Source organism: Lithobates pipiens, unplaced genomic scaffold (assembly GCF_037356315.1).
Source record: "Lithobates pipiens isolate NorthernLeopardFrog02 unplaced genomic scaffold, aLitPip1_a1.2 Scaffold_8, whole genome shotgun sequence".
Classification (NCBI taxonomy): Eukaryota; Metazoa; Chordata; class Amphibia; order Anura; family Ranidae; genus Lithobates; species Lithobates pipiens.
The window spans coordinates 681395697-681411167 of NW_027507903.1; positions in this window are offsets into that span (position 1 = coordinate 681395697).

Sequence of the window (15471 nt, forward strand, 5' to 3'; positions counted from 1 at the left end):
CTTTGTTTCTGTTATAAAATTTTGTAAATAAGTATGGTTTCTCCTTCATTGATGGGGACTGATGAGCATGGATGAGGTGGCACCAATGAGTTGGCACTGATGAGCTTGGATGAGGTGGCACTGATGAGGTGGCACTGATAGTCGGCACTGATTTACAGCACTGATGGGCACTAATAGGCGGCACTGATGGGCACTGAAATTCTGCAATGATGGGTACTTACGGGTGGCAATAATGGGCACTGATAGGTGGCACTGACAGGCACTGATAGGTGGGCACTGATAGGTGGCACTGATGGACATTGATTTACACTGATAGATGGCACTGATGGGCATCGCTGCCATTGAGACACTGGCAGGTATTGCTGGTGGTCACTGATTGGCATTATGTGAGGGCACACATTGGCTTCATGTGTGGGCACACATTGCCACCCATGGCCACCAGAGATGCCATACCTGGTGGTCACCAGTGGTGGGCATCCCTGGCGGTCCTGATGGCATCCCTGGTGGTCCTGGGTGGGCATTTGTGGGGGGGATGACCCCCCGTCAGAGGAGCAACCAATCGGCTGTCAGACATAAGTGAGGAAAAGCTGATAAACGGCTCTTCCTGTTTACATCGGGACCAGCCATGATTGGACATGGCTGATCACGTTGTTAGGAGTCTCCATCACAGACTCTTTATCTAGATTGGAGTTGCGGTGGGTCAGACTGACACGCCACAAAAACAATCGCGTGGTGTGCGCCCCCGGGGGTGCGCAATGGCCTGTTATCCTGATCACGTCATATGACGTCCAGTCAGGATAACACAACCACTTTGCCGCCATCATTTTGCTATATGGCAGGCGGTAAGTGGTTAAAGTGAAACCATAAAAATGAAAAATGTCTTTAAATATAGTTCCCTTAGTCTGCCTGTATAGCGGCACACCTGTACTGTGTATAGACCCTGCTGCAGCAATAATGACCTTTATAAAGCCAAAGAAATTAAATTTTCCCTGCAAGCTTTCTTTATTTTATAAACAACGGCTTGGGGAGCCAGTCTGTATGATGAGGCCACAATGTGGTGCACTCAGAACAAGATGAGAGATTTTTTGGATAAATTCTGGTGTCTGTTTTGTAGACTTTGTAGTTTGTAGACTTTGGACAGAAGTAACAGGTGCGGAAAAATTGGTCTTTGGGTGTCAGCGGTGCCTTCACACCATAACCATACTGAGCTATAACCATATTGAGGCCTTGCTGTCAAAAATTCTAATGATATGCACCTGTTAATCAGGTGCGGAAAAATGGTCCTTTGATGTTAATTGTTCCCATGAAACCTATACCAAGAAAAGCACTAACACACTTAAACATAATCCAGTAAAAGTGCACTAATGCACTTCAATATACTGCAGTAAAAGTGCATTAACGCCCTACAATATGCTGCACTAAAAGTGCACTAACGCACTTCACTATACTGCAGTAAAAGTACCCTAATGCACTACAATATTATGCAGTAAACCTGCACTAACGCACTACAATATACTACAGTAAAAGTGCCCTGACGCACTGCAATATACTGCAGTAAAAGTTCACTGACGCACTGCAATATACAGCAGTAAAAGCTCACTGACGCACTACAATATACTGCAGTAAAAGTTCACTGACGCACTGCAATATACTGCAGTAAAATCTCACTGATGCACTGCAATATACTGCAGTAAAAGCTCACTGACGCACTGCAAAATACTGCAGTAAAAGCTCACTGACGCACTGCAAAATACTGCAGTAAAAGTTCACTGACACACTGCAATATACTGCAGTAAAAGCTCACTGACGCACTGCAATATACTGCACTAAAAGCTCACTGACGCACTGCAATATACTGCAATAAAAGTGCACTAACAAAATAAACTGACACTAAAGTAAAAAGGAATGGTCACACTACACTCACACTGCACTATATTCACACTAAACTGATACTCTACACTGATAACAGAATCAGAATAGCACACCAACTGTCTAGTAGCACATAATAAACAAAGTAGTGCAGGGCTAAAAAATACCCTCTAATCATTATACATAAAGTCTCTCGAAAAAATGAGAAGTATCATATAAAAAGTTATTAAGGAAACTCTGATAGTAGTGGTCAACAGTGATATATTCCTCTATGTTGATGGAGATGCATGCAGATATCCTTAGCCGTCAACAGAGCTCGACCCTGGAATGTCACTGCAACCACCTTACTGCATTTTAGTTGGTGGAACGATTTTGTCCATGTTTATAATCCAGCACTAGGTTTAGTGCTCTGTATGTGAGTACCTGTTCATTAGTTACAGTGGTGTGAAAAAGTGTTTGCCCCCTTCCTCATTTCCTGTTCCTTTGCATGTTTGTCACACTTAAGTGTTTCGGAACATCAAACCAATTTAAACAATAGTCAAGGACAACACAAGTAAACACAAAATGCAATTTGTAAATGAAGGTGTTTATTATTAAAGGTGAAAAAAATCCAAACCATCATGGCCCTGTGTGAAAAAGTGATTGCCCCCTAAACCTAATAACTGGTTGGGCCACCCTTAGCAGCAACAACTGCAACCAAGCGTTTGCGATAACGTGCAATGAGGCTTTTACAGCGTCCTGGAGGAATTTTGGCCCACTCATCTTTGCAGAATTGTCCTAATTCAGTTACATTAGAGGGTTTTCGAGCATGAACGGCCTTTTTAAGGTCATACCACAACATCTCAATAGGATTCAGGTCAGGACTTTGGCTAGGCCACTCCAAAGTCTTCATTTTGTTTTTCTTCAGCCATTCGGTGGTGGACTTGCTGGTGTGTTTAGGATCATTGTCCTGCTGCAGAACCCAAGTTGGTTTCAGCTTGAGTACACGAACAGATGGTCGGACATTCTCCTTCAGGATCTCTTGGTAGACAGCAGAATTCATAGTTCCTTTTATCATGGCAAGTCTTCCAGGTCCTGAAGCAGCAAAACAGCCCCAGACCATCACATTACCACCACCATATTTTACTGTTGGTATAATGTTCTTTTTATGAAATGCAGTGTTCCTTCTACGCCAGATATACTTGGACACACACCTTCCAAAGAGTTCCACTTTTGTCTCATCGGTCCACAGAATGTTGTCCCAAAAGTCTTGGGGATCATCAAGATGTGTTGTGGAGAAATTGAGACGAGCTTTGATGTTCTTTTTGCTCAGCAGTGGTTTTCTCCTTGGAACTCTGCCATGCAGGCCATTTTTGCCTAGTCTTTTCCTGATGGTGGAGGCATGAACGCTGACCTTAACTGAGGCAAGTGAGGCCTGCAGTTCCTTGGACGTTGTTGTGGGGTCTTTTGTGACCTCTTGGATGAGTCGTCGCTGCGCTCTTGGGGTAATTTTGGGCGGCCGGCCACTCCTGGGAAGGTTCACCACTGTTCCATGTCTTCGCCATTTGTGGATAATGGCTCTCACTGTGGTTCGCTGGATTCCCAAAGATTTGGAAATGGCTTTATAACCCTTTCCAGACTGATAGATCTCAATTACTTTCTTTCTCAATTGTTCCTGAATTTCTTTGGGTCTCGGCATGATGTGTAGCTTTTAAGGATCTTCTGGTGGACCTTACTGTGTCAAGCAGCTCCTATTTAAGTGATGCTTTGATTGTGAACAGGTGTGGCAATAATCAGGCCTGGGTGTGGCTAGAGAAATTGAACTCAGGTGTGGACAACCACAGTTATAGTATGTTTTAACAAGGGGGGCAATCACTTTTTCACACAGGGCCATGATGGTTTGGATTTTTTTTCACCTTTAATAATAAACACCTTCATTTACAAATTGCATTTTGTGTTTACTTGTGTTGTCCTTGACTATTGTTTAAATTGGTTTGATGTTCCGAAACACTTAAGTGTGACGAACATGCAAAGGAACAGGAAATGAGGAAGGGGGCAAACACTTTTTCACACCACTGTATCTATACGGTCTGCACTATATATATATTTTTTTTTTCATTTTATGATACCTTATTTGGGGAATCCGAGTTATCATTGACGACAGCGCCATAGTATCCAAGAAGCCGAGTTTCATCTATCTGGCCTACCTGAACCTTGGTGTGTGACCATTGGAAGTGGCGAATGTTTGTTTGACCTATCTGTTCAGTCAGAGGTCTATACTTTAAGGTGAGCGGTTTGGCTGTCTGGTGGTGGGAGCACCGAGTCTGTTGACGGCTAAGTATATCTGCATGCATCTTCATCAACATAGAGGAATTTATCACTGTTGACCACTACTATCAGAGTTTCCTTAATAACTTTTTCAATGATACTTCTCATTTTTTTCGAGAGACTTTATGTATAACGATTAGAGGGTATTTTTAGCGCTGCACTACTTTGTTTATTATGTCTATTTGAGGTTTTTGTTATATTTGCCTTTAGTGTTCAGCAGCTGTGTTATTTACATTTTAAACATAAGGCCTTGTTTTGCACTGACTGACCTTACATTTATTATTGTCTAGTAGCACAGCCGGGTCTGCAGGCCAACACCCAAAATTCCATAGAGATTGATTGCTTTTATCTGTTTTTGCCCGACACTTTGCTGCAATTCATTGTGGACTAGGCTTGTGCAATTCGTTTCGTAACGAATCCAAATTCGGCCAAATTTTGCATCTTTCGGACATTCGGATGCATCCGAATGTCCGAATAAAATAATAACAAATTACAACGAATACGAAAGAAATATAACGAATTAATTCGACATGATTCGAAATAATTTCGAATGCATTAGAAATTATTTCAACATGATTCGACATTATTTCAACCACATTCGAAAATATTTTGTGACCCGACTTTAGGGCCATGTATCTCGGGGTCACATGGAGCTAGAAACTCCAAATTTGGATATGTTGTAGTGCTAGTATTATTGTGTTTGCATACCAAATATAAGTGACCCCGAGATATGTGGCCCCAAAATCGGGTCGCAAAATGTTATTAGTTATTAGAGCAGAGAATAACATTTTGCGACCCGATTTTGGGGCCACATATCTCGGGGTCACTAATAGCTAGAAACCCCAAATTTGGTATACAAACACAATAGTACTAGCACTACAACATATCCAAATTTGGAGTTTCTAGCACCAAGTGACCCCGAGATACATGGCCCTAAAGTCGGGTCACAAAATATTTTCGAATGTGGTTGAAATAATGTCGAATCATGTTGAAATCATTTCGAATCCGGTAGAAATATTTTCGAATTTGGTTGAAATATTTTCGAATGTGGCGGATTTTTCGAATTCGGTAGAAAATTAAACGAAATCCGAAAACTTATTTAAGGAAGTTAACAAATATAACTAAACGAAATTAATGAATTAACGAATTAAAACGAAACAAAACGAAACTCATTTTTTCCTTTTGCACAAGTCTATTGTGGACATGACCAATTTATATGCCCTGCAGTATATTGCCAACATCCCCCCAATCATCATATGCCCGTCTGTTTGAGTGGAGAGATTTGAATTTGGAGGAGTTTAAATTGTTTATGGGCCTCACCATAAACATGGGGCTTACAAAAAAAAAAAATAAAGGACATGCCTATTGGTCCACCAACCCCATCTACCACACGCCCATGTATTCTGCCGTAATGTCCAGGTCCCGATACGAGATGATTATGTGATTCCTTCATATCATGCGGCGCCTAGTGCCCTCCCCGCAATCATCCAAATTATGATACATTTTATAAAATTCGCCCAGTCGTAAATTTCTTTTTCCCAATGATTTGCAGAACTCTATGTCCCCGATCAGCATATATGTGTAGATGAGTCCCTGGTACCCTTTTCAGGCCGGCTAGGAATAAAACAATATAGAGTCAAATTTTACAAGCTTTGTGAGAGAGTCATGGGATATCTGTATGTGTTCCGCATATACAAAGGAAGAAATTCCCAGCTCCACCCCCCTGAGTGCCCGACCTACATGGGCAAAACTGGAAAAATTGTATGGGACCTACTTCCTAACAAAGGATATCACATATACCTTGACAACTTCTACACCACCCTTTTCAAACACTTATACATCGCAAAAACCCTGGCCTGCGGAACCTCCAGAAAGAATAGGAAGGGCTTCCCACAATCCATAGTGAACAAAAAGCTGCGGAGGGGGGAAAGAGCAACAATGAGATGCAACAAAGTGTTGGCCTTGAGGTGGAAGGATAACAGGAACGTGCACATGATGTCCACCATCCATGATGACACTACAATTGAGGTTCAAAGAAGACGACTTTGAGACCTCCTTATTGACAAATAGGGCTGAATCATTTGATCATTGAACCCCCCCCCTCCCCCCCATGTAGAGATTGCAATCACAAAAACCAACTTACTCGTTTCTTGTACAAGAAGGTAGCAATTTATCTCATCCATTTGGCCATTTATAATTCCTACATAGTCTACACCAAATCAACGGAAAGCCCCGTCCCCTTCCTAAAATTAATCAAAGAAGTTGTCACGTCCCTCATCTATCAACAAAGACCCCCCTCCCCCCAGAAGACCTTCGCTCTGATGCTGTTAGCCGACTTCATAAGCGCTATTTCTCGTACAACATTCCAACATCTGAAGCAGGCCAAAGACGGCAAACAAAATGTTGCGTGTACAGCAAAAGGGGATTTCGAAGAGATACCAGTTACCATTGTCTCCAGTGTCCCTCCCAACCTGGCCTTTGCATTGGTAAATGCTTCTGACTGTATCACACATCCCTAAAATATTAGCCCATATTTATAACCATTTCCTCATTTTCATCGTCTGTGCTGACCATTTTCCATGCTTCCTCAAATAAACACACCATTGCCTTCCATTTGAAATGACCCTGGCCTGTTTTTTGACTATGCCTCTGTCTACCGCTTGGACTGCTTCCACGTGAACTGACCCTGGCCTGTTGTTTTGACTATGCCTCTGCCTACCGCTTGGACTGCTTCCACGTGAACTGACCCTGGCCTGTTTTTTGACGATGCTTCTGCCTACCGCTTGGACTGCTTGCACGTGAACTGACCCTGGCCTGTTTTATGGACTATGCTTTTTGCCTACCGCTTGGACTGCTTGCACGTGAACTGACCCTGGCCTGTTTTATGGACTATGCTTTTACATACCGCTTGGACTGATCTGCTGCACTGCTACTGTAGTACACAGGGGTCTCACATATGTGATGGGCTACAGAATTGTTTTTCAGGATGGAGAAAACAATTTTTTGTTTTTTCTCTGGGTTTCATCATTTCCGGATTAGCGTCTGGTGTCTGGAGGCTCCATAGAGATTTGGGTGGGCAAAGCCTCTACCCACGTGTCCCTGTGCACAGGTCTTACCTGATTGCGGCCCACAGCCTGCTGCTAACTTACTGCCATCATGCCTCTGCCTGCTGCATGAACAGACCACACCTCTGCCTGCTACCTGGACTATGCAAATAATTAGCTGTAGCAAGAGATCACATGTTTATGAAGGGCTGGAGAGCGGTACAGTTATATGGCGTCCTTGGACTGGAAGTGGTTAATGAACGTTGCTGATGAGTGACGAAACGCGTCGGAGAGCAGTCTTTGAGAGTCACAGTCACAACGCGGACAGGCAGAAGGAGGATGCTGGCTGTACTGTTGAGTCTCTGTTACATGGTGCTGTAGCGCACACTATAAGGCACACTGAGGCTCTTCTAAACACTTTCACCCAGGCAGGAGAAAAGCCGCTGCAAAACAAAACACTCCTCACCCACGTGTAAGCGCAAATGGTAATCAGTGGCTGCCGGGGAAGAGCACTCACACAGAGATCCCGTGTTACAGCAACTGATACTACTCTCTGGAAGACCCGCCCTTTTCTAACACTTTTAAAAATCTATTTTTTGCTAAAAAAATGACTTATAATCCCCACACATTATATATAATATATATATATATAATGAGGATGGATCAGGCTGACTTCAGGAACTGTAGCTGGACAAGCAGGCCCCAGTGGCAGCGGACAGGAACCAGTAGACAGCAGGAGACCAACAGGAACAGGTGGATCACTCAGGGGCAGGCAGGCAGAAGAGTCAGGCAAGCCGGGTCAAACCAGACAGTCAGTACAGGAACAGATGCAGCAGGCAGAGGCAGGAACGTGCAACAGGCCGGGTCGGTAACGGATGAGCACGGATGGACCAGAGGATGAGACAGGTGCAGAGTCGTAGACAAGCCGGAGGTCAGAGGCAGGCAGAAGGCAGGGAAGGTCACAGGTCAGGCCGGGTCAATACACAAACAGATCAGATTCAGGTAATAGTATCAGGAACGCTGTAGATCAAGCAGCAAGATCTGAAGGGAGAACTGAGTTTAAATAGCCTGCCTGGCGCCGGTAACCGTGCGCGTGCGCACGCGAACGTGCGCACCAGCACCACAGCGATCACGCGCAACCACGATCGCGTGCACCAGGCACCCGCAGGCGCGCACAGACAGGTGACGGACCACTGTCCCCAACCAGCCTTTCCTGACACATACATCTAAATTTGTCCGGTTCCATCCATGTATGGCCAGCTTACTAGTTATCACTCTTACAAATGAGTTTTCATCATCTGACCACCTGCAAGTGGCAGAACTACCAGGGTCACAAAGGTCACACTTGCGACCGGGCCTTTGTGTTCTGCAACTGTCATGAGGGGCCCCAGCGGGGTTGCTGGCCAAAGGGCTCTGAGCTGACAGCTTCTCTCTCATACAGCCCAGAGTCTACACTGACAGGCATGGTAAAGGGCCACTGTGATTGGACCTTTACTGTGAAAGGCAGGGCAGCCATCAGACATTTTTGAGCCCCTTACACAGCTTTAGGCCTGGGCCCCCCCTCCCGGCCTGACCACCAACATTCCCCAGGGTCTGCCCCCTGGCTGTACCACTGAATTTTCCCACTGGCCATTCCATGTCATCCTCCTTTGTCTGCAATCCCATCTTCTCCATCCCATATCCTCATCCTCCTCCTCCAGTCCCATCTCCACCATCCCATGTACTCCTACTTCAGTCCCATCTCCTCCATCCCATTCCTCCTCCAGTCCCATCTCCTCCTACCACAGGAGGGGGGAAGTGGGACAGGAGGGGAGCAATGGGACAGGTGGGGGGCAGTGTGTTAGGAGGGGGGCAGAGAGACAGGAGGGGGAAATGTCACAGGAGGGGGGCAGTATGACAAAAGGGGGGCAGCCAGATGAAAGGAGTGCAGCAGGACAGGTGGGGGACAGTGGAACTGGAGGGGGAGGTGTCATGGGAGGAGGTCAGCAGGACAGGTGGGGGGCAGTAGGACAGGAGGGGAAGTGTCATGGAAGTGGGGCAGCGTCACAGGTGTGGGGGCAGCAGGACAGGTGGGGGCAGTGTCACAGGTGGGGGGGCAGTGTCACAGGTGGGGGGCAGTGTCAGAGGTAGGGGACAGCAGCACAGGTAAAGGGGCAGCAGCACAGGTGAGGGGCAATGTCACAGGTAGGGGACAGCAGGACAGATGGGGGCAGTGTCACAGGTGGGGGGCAATGTCACATGTAGGGGGCAGCAGGACAGGTGGGGGGCAGTGTCACAGGTAGGGGAAAGCAGGACAGATAAAGGGGCAGCAGGACAGGTGGGGCAGTTTCACAGGTAGGGGACAGCAGGACAGGTAAAGGGACAGCAGAACAGGTGGGAGGCAGTGTCACAGGTAGGGGACAGCAGGACAGGTAAAGGGGCAGCAGGACAGGTGGGGGGGCAGTGTCACAGGTAGGGGACAGAAGGACAGGTGGGGGGCAGTGTCACAGGTGGGGGGCAGTGTCACAGGTAAGGGGCAGCAGCACAGGTGGGAGGCAGTGTCACAGGTAGGGGACAGCAGGACAGGTGAGGGCAGTGACACAGGTGGGGGGCAGTGTCACAGGTGAGGGACAGCAGAACAGGTGGGGGGCAGTGTCATAGGTGGGGGCAATGTCACAGGTAGGGGACAGCAAGACAGGTAAAGGAACAGCAGCACAGGTGGGAGGCAGTATCACAGGTGGGAGACAGCAGGACAGGTGGGGGCAGTGTCACAGGTGGGGGGCAGTGTCACAGGTGGGGGGCAGTGTCACAGGTAGGGGACAGCAGGACAGGTGGGGCAGTGTCACAGGTGGCGGGCAGGACAGGTGGGGGGGCAGTGTCACACACACCTTGGGACGCACCAGTCCTCCCATCTCTCACCTGTCCAGCAGTACCAGGAGGGATAGCTGACCCTGTGTCCCATCTCCACCAGGCTCTCCGGGCTGCAGGCTCCTCCTCCCTGACCTCTTCCTCCATGGGGCCCTCCAACTGCCCTCGCACACTGTAGTACCGAAGTCGAAGCCTGCCTGACGACGTGCCCGGGTCTGCTCGTGAAAGTCGGCGGTGGGCTCACACTAGTAAGCTCCGTTCTCCTTTTATAGCGTGTGATGGGGTGGGCAGGGGAGGCTTCTCTCTCCTTCTCAATATCGGGCGGCCACCCGGGCCCGGCCAGTGCATGACAGACTAATGTCATGTTTTGAACGGGGAGCGTGCATGGCTAGCAGGCCCCTTAGGACACTCGGGCCCCTTACCGGAGTACTGCCTGTACCCCCCTGATGGCGACCCTGGTGAAAGGACAGAGAAGTCACAGAGTGCGCTGCAATGTGCGCCCCAGGAGGCATGCGGGAGACTGATTCTGGGAGGATGTCCATGGGTTCCCTCCAAAGAACTGGAAACCTGGGTCTCAGATGGAAGGAGGGGGCTCAGGGGGCCCTTCACGGTTTCTTCTGGCCCTAAAGGTTTTAGTTATGCCTCTGCCACCAGCCTGCTGACTGCTACTCTCTCTTTTTCCTCTTATCATCTGTCTGAGGACTGACACCTCTTTGGCATTGGTCCTGCCCGCTATTTGGCTGTCCTTCCTGGTGACACCGCACATCAATCAAACTCCACACCACAATACAGATGAAGAATAAAATAAAATGATATAAATGAGAACATACAGTTTGCTACTGAACAGAAAGTAGGTAAAGAAATCGAAAATACTGGGGGAAGGTGATACCTTCATGTCCCCTTGAATTTACATATTTTTGGCGTGAAGCCCCAATGAGGAGTTTTTTTTTAGAGATGTCACAGGGTAGATAGAGAACTTTGATATACAGATAGGCCCGAGGCAAAAAAAAAAATAGGCAAAGGGCACAGGGTTAAATTTAAATATAGTTAGGTGAGTGGTCACCTACGGTTATTGGATGGTTTGTAGAGAATAGGTGGGGCAGCTGGTTGGTAGGCAGAGAGTAAATCCAAGTACGCGGATATCCCTTGGAATATCCCCATCCTCATGGATTGGTTTTTACTGCTGCACATGCGGCCTTGGTGGTTGGGGTCTTTGGAGCTCTTAACATTTTCGGAATAGTTCATAGTGTGACCCATCTAAGGTAAGGTGTCCTCTGTTGGATCCCAGTTAATGTTGGATTAACTGGGAAGTGATAACAAGGAGGTATCTGTGGAGAAGTGTGTTGGTCCCGAACTGGTGTTGTTAAGTAGTAACGCAGATACGCGACCTGATGTTGGTTCTTTGGTGCCTTTATGTTACGGTTACTGGATTATGACTATTGTGTTATATGTTATATTTGTCTACTTGTTTATACTATAAATGGCCAACCTGGCCACATTTTCTCCAGATTAGTGTCGCCCCCTCATTTGTTCTTAATAATAAGATAGGGAGATATAGGTGGGAACAATTTATATGGTTTCGAGACATCTGTGGTGACAGAGAAAACCCACCGACCGCATCCCTTTCATTCTCGGTGAACGAATGATGGGATCGGACGTGTTGGTGGATCGGTCGTCATGACTGATATGGAGCTGCATTGCTGGAGATTGATGATGGATTCACATTGCGGAACTTGTTTTTTGAATGAGCTTGTCAATGTGTGTGTCTTTATTTACTATTTTCAGATTCCTGTAAGCCCCTATCTGCGGATTCTCACAACCACCAGGAAAAGGTTAAGGGGAAGAGTCCTTTGTCCTCATCAGCATTGGGACAAGGTGGTTTGGCATGGGGTCTTCCCAATAAATGAATGACTTGCTGCTACTTCCGGGAGGAGGTTCAGGTGGGCAAACAGTTTGATTGGAATACAATCTGGAAACAGGCGGGGTTCTGTGTGAACTCTGCACTGTAGTGACCCTGAAGCCCCCATCCCTAGTGACCAATTTTTACACAGATGACCTCCTGTAAATATAAGAACTTTTTTTTTTTTCCTTGAAGGAATAACAAAATACAGTAAAGTTTCTTGTTTTATTATACAGTAAATGACAATTGTGTCACAGAGAACTATAATACGTGAATTAAAAAATATTAAATAATTGATACAAATTATTCTATGAACCATAACCCAGTAAATCTGCGGTTTGAGGAGTGTTTCATACTTTGAAAAGGAATGGAATGCGATTGTTAAAAATAGTAAACTGGTTCATCCACTGGAGGTGCAAAATGGGAGGGGGAGACCAGCAGGGGGAGAAGAAAAGAGCAAAACTTTATATAATACAGAAGAAAAAATAAAAAAATAAATCTGTGACTTCACCACCCAGAATGGAGACCCACCAAACCTCAACCAAAATCTCCAGACCTGTCTGGTCTTAAAATGAGCTTTAAAATTAGTCCTAAAAATGGTCTCATTGGGAGTTCTATTGGAGCACTTTTTTTTTTTTGCTGCATCATTCTTCTATTTTTTTTTTTGTTTTACCTTGGAACAAAAATGTATAATTTTATTAAATGTATGTAGCACCCCCGGGGGTTTGGTCAGGGAGCTCCTCACCCAATTCCTTGTCAGCAGTGAATACTATAGTTAATTGCTAGGGATCCATTGACTTCTCCCTAAGTTTAGCCTGGTTGTACTTTCCTCTTCTACCACCAGGTGGGCCGGCACTTTAAAGTAATAAAAAAGTAAAAAATTAAAATTATTTTAAACCGCGCTCTCTGTGAATATTGTGATGTAAAGTGCACAAAATGCTTGAAAAGCAGTAGAACAATCTCTAAATACAAAAAAAAAAAAAATGAAAAATATAAACTTATGTATATAATGTCCCAAGTTATGCACAAAATGCAACAAAATAGTATCCAAGTGCAAAAACTGTGATGCAATAAAGTTAATTTGATATTAAATAATCTATGATGTATTCTGGGTCTTAAATTAAAAATTCCACCACCATCAACACCTGCCACACATCCTACTCAACGAAATCCCATGGCACCCATTATCAGTGTTGGTCATCTTACTTTAAAAAAAGTAATTAGTTAAGTTACAAATTACTTCTCCCAAAAAGTAATTGTGTTAGTAACTCAATTACTACATTGGGAAAGTAATTAGTTACTCAGCAAAGTAACTGTGACTTTTTTTTATTTATTTTTTATATTGTATAATGCAATTAGATTCTATAACATCTTTAATATCAAAGATGTTTATATTAACTGATTGAAGAATAAAAACACTATATACAGTATTTTAGAACATTTGGTATTTATTTGAACCCAAATGTTGAGGGGGGTGGCAGCGGTGGTACTCGAGGGGGTGGCAGTGGTGGTACTCGAGGGGGTGGCAGTGGTGGTACTTGAGGGGGTGGCAGTGGTGGTACTTGAGGGGGTGGCAGCGGTGGTTCTTGAGGGGGTGGCAGCAGTGGTACTTGAGGGGGTGGCAGCAGTGGTGTGCTGGGGGGTGGCAGGCAGCGTGGTACTTGGGGGGGGGGTGGCTGCGGTGGTGGTGCCATCCTCTCCCACCACTACCACCTCTGCCTCTGACTGATCCCATTCTCCAACACCACTGATCTCATCCCTACCCCACCCCCCCCCATTACCTCTGTTGTAGAAGTGATGGTGGGTGGGTAGGGATGGGATCAGTAAGAAGCAGAGGTGGTGGAGAACTTGGTATGGATCAATTGCACTGCAATTCGAATCATCAGTCGCTTACTTGAATGCCTCCAGGGATGCCTTTCCTCATGGGGAGAGAGAGAGACCCTCCCCTTCACTCGATTGGTGTCAGCTGGTCAGCTGACTTCATTTTTCAGTGTCAGCCCCGCCTCCCTACATTCTCTCTCTGGATAGGCGGAGCGGGATGGGGCGGTCCAGACAGTCTCTCTTAGTCTCAGCCTCTTCTCAGTTCATTGGGCGAAAGCCCCCCTCCCCCGTGGCGGAACGAACGGCCAGGCAGCGCGGCCAGGGCGGGGCCTCCTGGGCGGTGGATGTAATTGAGGTAACTCTGCCCAAGTAATGGGAACTGAGTTACCATGAGGGGAAGAGTAATCAGTTAGATTACTTGTTACCCTCTAAAGTAACTGCATTACGTAACTCTGTTTATTTTAACTCAGTTACTTACATCACTGCCCATTACAGGTAGTCATATAGGCTCAAACGACAATCCCAACCGGAATTCCTAGTGGCCTCGCCACTGGTTGTCAAAAATGGGATTCAATCGGCATCAGGCTTTGGATGTTTCAGTGGGTGCGCTCCAGATAGATGTATACCATACCCTCGGCAGGAAACCAATTTTTAGTGGGAAATAAAGAAAGATGTGACCCCTGATGACGTCAGAGCGTGCTGATGAAACATGTTGGGTGGATTGAACGTGACACATGGCTTCCATCGTTTGTAATGCAGCCCAGAACGCTGACGGCGTTTTTCAAAACACGTGCAAGTGTTAGTTGCTAAGGAAAACCTTTTGCGATGTTTCTGAACTCTTTTTACCTGTTTTTAATGGAATCATAAACCTACTTCACTATGGAAGTTCCATCTTTCTTTATTTCCCACTAACCCTTCACTGTGTAGGTAACTGGGTACTCAAGGCTGAACCCCCACAGGAAAAAAATATATATCTGCAGCCCTGCTTGAAGGTTTCTGAATGACCAAGCTAAGGACCCAGCAGTTAAGCGTAGGTGACGCTTGAGGGAGATACCACCGCAAAAGCCTTGAGGAGCTCACGGGATTAGTGAATCAGAGGGTCCAGTGAGAGACCAGGAGCTCAAGGGGCTGAAGAACTACAAGGAGAAGTTGTAGTACAGCTGAGAGAACTGTTACTTTGAGTTAGCATATGAGAAATCCTGCACGTGCAGAAGTGGCGCCTTGCTGGGGGCCTTTTCCTGTACGGCTGTTATCCTATTGAAGTCTCAGTGTCTGCCATTTGAAATCGCAACTACTTAAGGGTGTCCTGGTCCTAACCCTCTTTCCCTTGCAAAATATAAAAAGGACTGTTAAAGAAATAAAACCTCTTTGCATCCAAGAAGTGTTTGGCGCCCAGTGACCTTTACCACCTTTGCACCCACTGTGCCTCACAACCCACCACATATTGAAGGATGTCAGCTGTCTTTGGCCTTGAAGGTTCCCATTAGACTGGAAGAGGTCAGAGATTCTGCTACATGTAAAATTCAAAATTATTGTAAAATCAGATGATGGGATAGAGAGGTGTACAGGGACAATCGGCCTTTACAAAAACAGTGAGGGGCCTATTTATAAAATAAAATAGACTTTGTAAATATCTCAATATTCATGTAAGCATAACGAATAATATCCATAATCAGGGCCAGA